Genomic DNA, 8,355 nt, shown 5'->3' on the forward strand with positions numbered 1-8,355 from the left:
CAAGGCAGCTATTGTTTGAGGAGACGAGGAGAGAACGGGCGGGAGGAATAGGTGTTTACATGCGGGTTCAGAGGATTGCCACGGTGACCGCGGTGAACATGTCTATTCTTATCGTGCAGCTTGTCTTCTGAGGCAACACATTGTGGTCAACAGGGCATATTCCGCCTCCACAAGTTAATTGAGTGTGAAAATTCTTTAATAGGTTTGGAGAGGGGGAAAAAAAGAAAGACTGATGGAGAGGGGAATGTTGACTAACAGGGTCGGGATTAGTTTCTGCAACGGTACAGAAAGCCTTCTGTGTGCTCCCTGCATTCTATGGACATTCAAACTTGGTTTGATCGATAGTCAAGTTATTCGAGGGTGGTTTTGAACCTGCTTGGAGAGGGAGCAATCAAACACAGACCAGGGCGACGACATAACGAGAATGAAAGAAGTAACCTGTGGAAACGTGGTCAGACAGTTTCCACTTACATTGTCTTTGATGCATACGTAGAAAGCTTAGCCGAAAGATACTACACATTTTGTTTATTATTTGTAGAAAAATGTATGTACAATGGTTTTTGGAGCCTTTTTGCATTGTTGCTGTCTGAAGTATGTGGTAAAAATATTTAAATTACCATTTCAGTTTCCCCTAACGCAAATCTCATTTAGGGGCTTCAAAGAAGACACACTATTTAAGCTTAGCTCATCTGTGATTGCTGGATGTCACAAGTGCCTTAACCCAGGGTACCCTGATTCCAAGACTATGCTAGGTCCTTCAGTTAGAAAGAATACGTAGAATGGTTGTATTTGTTGCTGCTTGCTTTGAATACTGTCTGAGTACAAGGAATCCAAAGCATTGTGGTCGGCCTTTGAGGATTAACAGTCGTGATCTCGCAAACAAAGAGCAAGAACAGAAACTTATAGAAAAGTCAAGAAGGGAAGCTTTTCCCTCCAAAATAATTATTCCACAAAGATATATCTCGAACCTGTCAAGGAAAATAGTGCCAGAGGACAAGAAAGCAGAAATGTTGTTAATTGTCCTCTTAACCCTGATGTGATTCACTGATTTCATCTCGAAGATGATGCAGGAATATGCATGGCAGTCTGCGACAGTGAAGCCGCAATGAGTTTTGACAGGACGTTTTGGGGCTGTATCATTTCCACCAAAGGGATTAAAAGCTAATTCCCTGCTCAGTGTCTCCGCTCATCTGCATACATCCATCGGAGCCCCTTCCTTACCATTCAGACATACCTACAAGGGCAATGCATCGCTCACCCACAACCCGATAGCCTTCCTGCCTCGCGGATGGATTAGTGAACCCTATTCTTAGTATTCCATTATTCCATCGAATCAAACGGAGCAGAGATTCATTTCCCTGAGCTACTCTAGAGCAGGGGAACCTCTCTGTGGAAGCAGAGTGGAACCAAACAGCTCTCGCTGCGTTCTGAAGAGAAACCAAGCGTGTTTCAATCACTCCCCAAAGTCAAGATGGGTGCCAGCGAGCAGAAAGTGCCGGTCCCTAAGAACTGACCAAGACGAGGAAGAAAATGATTTTACACTAAAAACTTACGTACAACAGTCAGGTTCAGACAAAGTACATGCCTCAACAGTCTAAGCCCCCCCCCCCCGTGAAGAAGTTTGAGAAATCGGACACAATTTGATCGTTTGGTTCAAGAGTAGACATTTCAGAAATGGTTCAGTCAATCTCTTTGCTTTAGTGCTATGTAAACTAACCAACAGACAGCAATAGACAGTAACTACCAGACCTCAACTCTTACAAAAGGCTCCTTAGTGCTTGTAGACAGATTCAGCAGACAGACAACTGCAGGATATGCATTTATTGACTTCCTGAATGGTATTATCCTTTATAATGCTGCCCACCATGAAAAGAAATCTAGGTTTGAGCCTACAAAGCATTCTTGCTCGCCAGTTCCTTTTGATATCAACCTTCGGCAGTGCCCCTTAATCTGATAAGATGACCCTACTTGAGCGAGGAGAGCACCCTGAAATAGAAGCCCGGCGAATGTATGATCAAATTGCTTCTAATAGTCCAGTCCTTATGGCCTGCCACGAACCTAGCGTCCCCCAGTCTGACATTGCGCTGATAAAATGAAGTTACAATGTCAAATGCCTGGTCGTACTGTATCGTTGGCTTGCGAGTCCTGCACTGTCAAGGATTCTCTCACTGGTCACACGGTCATGTCTCCGTTGGATGGTTTCAAATCGAACGATGGCATTTTCCGGGAAGCAGCGTCTTGGTTTTTTTTTCACCTCACCTAATACACAGCGGGCCAAAAACAAAAGGAGAGACCCAAGGGTCTAGGTTTGATAATTACAATCGGGGGAGACAGACGTGGGCTTGAACTCTGGGTCAACCTCTGTTGGCCAGCATTTTTATACCCATTAAGGCCTGTCAAATTCAATCCTGTCAAAACGCAGGGGTGGAGTTTGACACCCTATAGTTTGACTACAGAGGAGGCATTATTGTACTGTACAACCTCTATATAACTCCAACCTATTATTGATGTTGGACTTGAAAAAATCATTAGTTCCTGACAGGGACTAGAGATCTGGTGTGTGTGTGTGTGTGATATTACATTACTTTGTTGGACTTTTACATTAATTTGTGTTCGTCATGAAAATGAATGTCTAGCCCTGGGCAAGAAACCCTCCGAGAGGTGAAGAAAAATGAAATCATAAAAGGTCTTATGGATGAAACATGGCCTGTGCTCCTTTTACTCACATCATGCACTGACAACTCTGCATGCCTCACTGAGAGAAGAGCACTAAACCCTGCTTGGTGTTTTCGGAAGCTGCCTCTGTGATGTACACTGTGAAGACGCACAAGATTATAAAGGAACTCCAAATGTCACTTGTCTGGTTTGGTGTTTAGGTGAAGTCTGCATTTAGGTGTGTGTAGTGAGGTTGGAGTAGGAGGGTTTGGCTGTCAAATACCAGTGAATTCTCAACAACAATATACAGCGTGTGTCATGATACAAAACAAGACCAAAATATAATGTACTTTCGAGTCAAAGTTTCCCCTCCGCGCAGAATAGGACTTTTGACACGATTTCAGTCTTGAATAACCACAGCAACATAACGCTAAAAGTATAGTTTAGCTCCACTGTACATTTTTTTAAGGAATAACGTTATCAAGTTTGTGTGTTCAAAGACCTCACCAACACTTCACCACCAAGTTGAGTCGTTTTCCTAGAAGAATAAAAATGAATGAATGAATGGAGAATTCAGGCAGAATACTTTGGGTGTGCTGAAGGCATCACAGGGTCTCAGCTCAGAGACACTGGAGACTCGAGGAGGAGGACAAAATATCCAAAACACACAAGTAGAGCACGACTGTATTTCGGATCACCTTGAGTGGTCTAAGGTGTCTGTTGTAATCACCAGACGGTCTTGTCGTAAGATGTGTGACACATCAACCTGACTGACCTCAGGTGTGTGGTCGTGGTTGGTCGATGGCAGTTTTCGTGTGGTCTCCTCACAAATATTTGTTACAATCATCTCACTGGAAAAAACCACACATAAATAGAATTAGAGAGGTGCATCTTGGAGAAGAGAAGCCAAAACGTTCACGTCCAGTCACCTGAATGACCTGCCTTGTGCTATTGATTTGGGCTCATTCAAGTTGAACAGAATACATGGCATTGTACTTGTACTGTATACATTGTTTGACCAAGTGTGAGTTGGAGTTTCCTGAAAGAGCTATTTGCACTCGCTGATGTGTCATGGGCAAAGACTAACTCTCAGAACGCACTCACCGATCAAGGGAGAATACGTCAAGGTCTTTCAGGACTTTGTGAGGTAAAGCCATAGCTTCAGTGGTTTCACCACTACTCAAAGTCATTTATTGCCCAGCAGCCCATCACTTTGAATGCTCTAAGTCTAAATGACACATGCATGAATGGAAATGATAAATTACTTCAGGCTAAAATGTTCCACACCCTTCTGTTAATAGAGGTCAGTAATCTAGTGTGTGAGTTGCTTCTGACTGTCTATAAAATAAATAAATCGTGATAACAAAATGCGCACTGGACAACATGGAAGGGAGATGATCTTTCTTAGTCAATTCATAACACTCACTGTCCATTCAGATAGAACAGAGATCGTGTTTTTTTGACTGTTTCCATATAGCTTCTGTGAATAAGACATGGTCACCTTTGAAACCAGTCAACTTTGTACGAACCTCAACTATGAAAGGAAATGTACAGCGTTTCCTTGGTGACACCCAAATAGGCACTCGACTCTCTGCTAAGGTCTCATTAGGTCCTGGCAGGAAGTTGAAAAGAGAGGAATGGGTTCACTTTTCCTCGACAGCCACTGCGGACGAAACAAGTGCCCTTGTCCTAGCGCGAGGTTTGCTACCACGCAGATGCTTTCGGTCATGTTGTACACTGTATACCGTGGCGCAGTCAATATACGTTGAACGTTTGCTTAGTACATACAGGGGCTACGAGTTCACCGACCACTCATGGCAGGCGCTGTAGTCTCCGCAACACCGCATGTCTTCTACAGGGCTCGTGTCAGATTGTTGTCATGGTCACCGCTATGAAGCAGGGGGGGGGGAAAAAACCCTCTGTGACGGAAGCGGCGGTCGTAGCGGTGACTGGCCTGCTCTCCCACGGTGAGAGGAGAGCGCTGGCTTGGGTCGCCGCCTTGAAGGGGAGCAGGCGTATGATTAAAGCCTCAGTGGAGCCCGGCGGATCATGAATAATTCCAGATAAGAGCCCAAACATTGACTTGTGAGGGTCGCCCCCTCAAAAGTGCCAGGAGAGGGAGGGGGCCTCTTTGCAGGGCAGAGAAGGCTACAATCGGACATAAATTACCTCCTTGCCCTCCCCTTGCTCCTTGTGCCAGTACAGCTGACAACACCACCCCCACCCCCCATCACACACACATCTTGGCTCCCCACCAGAGCACGAGTCCACGTCTGTGACATTGATTGGACTCTCTGAAGGGAATGAAGGGAGAGGAAGGAGAGAGGTAGGGGGGAGAGGGAGGGGAGGGGAGAGTATAGATTATTTTTTTGTGTCCGTGTGACAGGTCAAGCAAGCTGGCTCGGTCCTGGAGTACACCACGCCCCGGAATGGATGGGCTCGTGCATGACAGAGTTGGTGTGTAAGTGTGTGTGTGTGTGTGTGTGTGGGGGGGGGGGGTTGGGGGTAGTGAAGTGGAGTATGTGGCAGAAGATTGCGGATCACTGCATTTCCCAGTGTGGTCATTGATTTGAAGGCGAGACCCGTTGAACAGACACCACCACGGTGCAAGAAAATATAGATCGATGAAGGCAAACTGAAAATAGGCTCGCTTTCAAATCGTAGTCGCTCATGCCGATCTAATCAAACTGAACGGCACCGTCTCCTCATCGTCCGTCAAGCACATCAGACGTCAGACTCGGCGAGAACAACTATGACACAAACATGAGGAAAATCAATGCCATTTTGACAAGAGTCAGAAGCCAGTGATGTGTGGTTTGTCCTTCTTATTCCAATCCTTTCATATACGTAGGTGCAGTTTGTTATCCACAAACCCTTCCGAGGAGAGGAGATATACAGTCCCCGGCACTATCTCATTGGCATTCATCTGCCATTCATAGGCCTTCCACTGACTCAGAAAAATTGCAATTTTTCCTGTCCCTTACCCTTTTGTCTGCTTGCATTAGAATAATGCCATCTCATTTAATAACCCACCCCGGCCACACGTCACATTGGTTCTGGGTTACATCCATCTGACTCTCCCCTCTCTTTGTCTCCGGGGGGGGGGGGGGGGGGGGGGGGGGGGTAAAGGTTTCAAGTTAACAGAGCAGAAAATATAAATGTTCCTGTGCCTATAGCAGTTTGCTAGGATTTGGGTCTCAAGACGCACAGAGGGACGGAGGGTGTTTTTACTGGCACTATTTAAATGTAGGTGTCGGTCAATTCGATGTTTGGATGCGGGGCGTGTGTTTGTGTGTGTGTTCTGCACGATTGGGACGGAAGCCTTGGGCTAATAGCTGCGTATACGAATGAAAGAGCGAGTTGTGGTGGTTGGAGACGGCTCAATGGAGAGTGCCACTTACTCTCATAAAGTCATGTATCCGACCACTCAAGTGACATTCCTTCTCTCTTTAAAATAAAACCCCTCTCAGTGTGGAAATCAAAACGACCATCTTTCCTACATCCCTAAGATTCCCCACGTTCGTTTGCCAACCCTCCCCCCTCCTCCCCTCCCCCCCCCCCCCCCCATTTGAATACCTCAAATGTTGCTCGTTTGGGCCCCTGTGGCAATTCAAGCGTTGACAGGCAGACGCGAGCCAGGAGAATATCCTCGCTATCTACAGTTGAGGTAGACGCTCCCAAGAGCACCGCGATCAATAAGCCAATAGGAGACCTCCGTTTTTCTCGGACCAGTGGCCAATCAGGGAGGAGGAAAGGGGGCGACCTGCACCAGCCTGAGGGCTATTTTCCTCCATGTCAGACGCCAGCAGAAGAGCAGGAGACTAATGGGAATATCGGATACCTGACCACCACCCTAACCAGAGGAAAGGGGAGTTACCGATCTCCTTTGACACCAGACTGACCCAGCCAACCTTGATTGCTTACAGACACTGTATCGTCTCGCCCTTGGTAGGACAAGTGGATGTACGAGGACGCACTGTCCACAATGAGTCCTCGCTATGTGCTTTGATTTCCCGCTCATTGTCTCAGTGTTCAAGGGCGTACTCGTCGCTATTGGTACACGTAGCGCTGTGCTAGAGAAAACAAACAGACAAGGTGTTTATGGGAAAACTGGATGTTCTTCCCGAAACACTTTTTCGAAAGACATCTCAAATCAACATCCCAGCGATTTGCTTCTAGGTTCCTAAGAACCCATCCCAGCTTCGGGCAGCTCCTATTGGCTTTACCTCACTACGGTTAAAACGGCTCTGGAGAATCGTCCATCTTGCTCTCCACTCTCTTCAGTCTTGCCACAGGTCAGGTGGAACCATTACGGAAAAATGATTGGACATAAACAAGACATTCGCTCTGCTTCTAGGATAATTGTGTATTGATTGCAAATAATGACGCAGCTTTTGTTGAAGGTTATCATGAAGAATGGGCCATACTGTTGAACTTTCTTGGTCTGCTTTGGTCTAGTGTTTTATATGCATGCGCAGTAGGTCTGCATAACAGGACACATTGTTATGGCTTTTTTTCATATTCTCATTACACAGTGCATACCAGTGTTGCACAAAATGGAACCTGGTGCAATTCGTCTACCATGAATAAGGTTGACTGGGTCAGTCCTTCTTACATTTGACCCTATAGACAAATCTCGGGGTCATGATATTTCTACAGCATCAAAGATATGAACCACCAATAAATGAACTAATACTTGAAGGTTACAGCGAGATGAAATCACACCAGAGTAGAAAGCTATTTTTTGTGTTTATACTGTCTGAGTGTCGCCCAGACTGAAACTCACTCATGCAGACAGTGAGTGGAGCAGATTAGTGTACAGCCCAAGTACTTTTCTTTGAATTGGTCCACACTTAACCTTAAATTGTTTCACTGAATGGCCTCTCCATTCGACTGCAGGGTTTCTCCAAACAAATTGGAGTAAACAACAGCTTCTTTATGAACTCTAGAATGGAAAAGAGCATTGTGATTGTATCCCTTTTCCAGCTTATAGGTTAGCCTTAAAGCCACATGGTTAGCTCAGCTGTCAGCCAGCATAACACAACAGACATTGAGCTAACCTTGTAGGCACTCAGTTAATTAGGGATGTTCTGTTATGTTAGCTAGCGTATTCAAGTTTTGTTTTATCACACTGTTGCTGAGTCAACAGCAATCTTGCAGAGCAAAGTAGAAGTGAAATACATTGTTTCATTCACACTATAGTTGGTGTTTAACCATTGAACCATGCTCAGTTACAGTATACAATGTTGTGTTCCTGAAAAGCCGAAACGAAATCACCAGCCCACAAGAGTGCGAGTGTGTATCTACAGCACTAATGGGGCAAAAACAGACCATTTATTTTCAAGGAGCCAAGCAAATGGAGAAGAAACGTCTCTGGAGTCACCTGGTGAATGGAACCAGTCTGCGATACATGATGGTCCCTGGAGTACTGCTAACCCACTCGCTAACCCAATCCCTTTCCAGGATTCTCTCGATCTTCCCAAAAGCTCCTTCCGAGTTATTAAACGGCGGTTAAGATGCACACATACCACACTGAATGAAATGGAGAGAGTGAGGGACAGAACGTGCGCACCGACAGAAGCCAGCATTCGCACCTAAGGCCGAGGTGCTCCGAGATGAGCCTATTGGCGTTCGCTGGTGGCTTCGTGACAGAATAGGCCATTCAGAGTGGTGTGCGCTTGCGACGTGAGCTTCACCAAG

This window comes from Osmerus mordax, chromosome 26 (genome assembly GCF_038355195.1).
Source record: "Osmerus mordax isolate fOsmMor3 chromosome 26, fOsmMor3.pri, whole genome shotgun sequence".
Lineage (NCBI taxonomy): Eukaryota > Metazoa > Chordata > Actinopteri > Osmeriformes > Osmeridae > Osmerus > Osmerus mordax.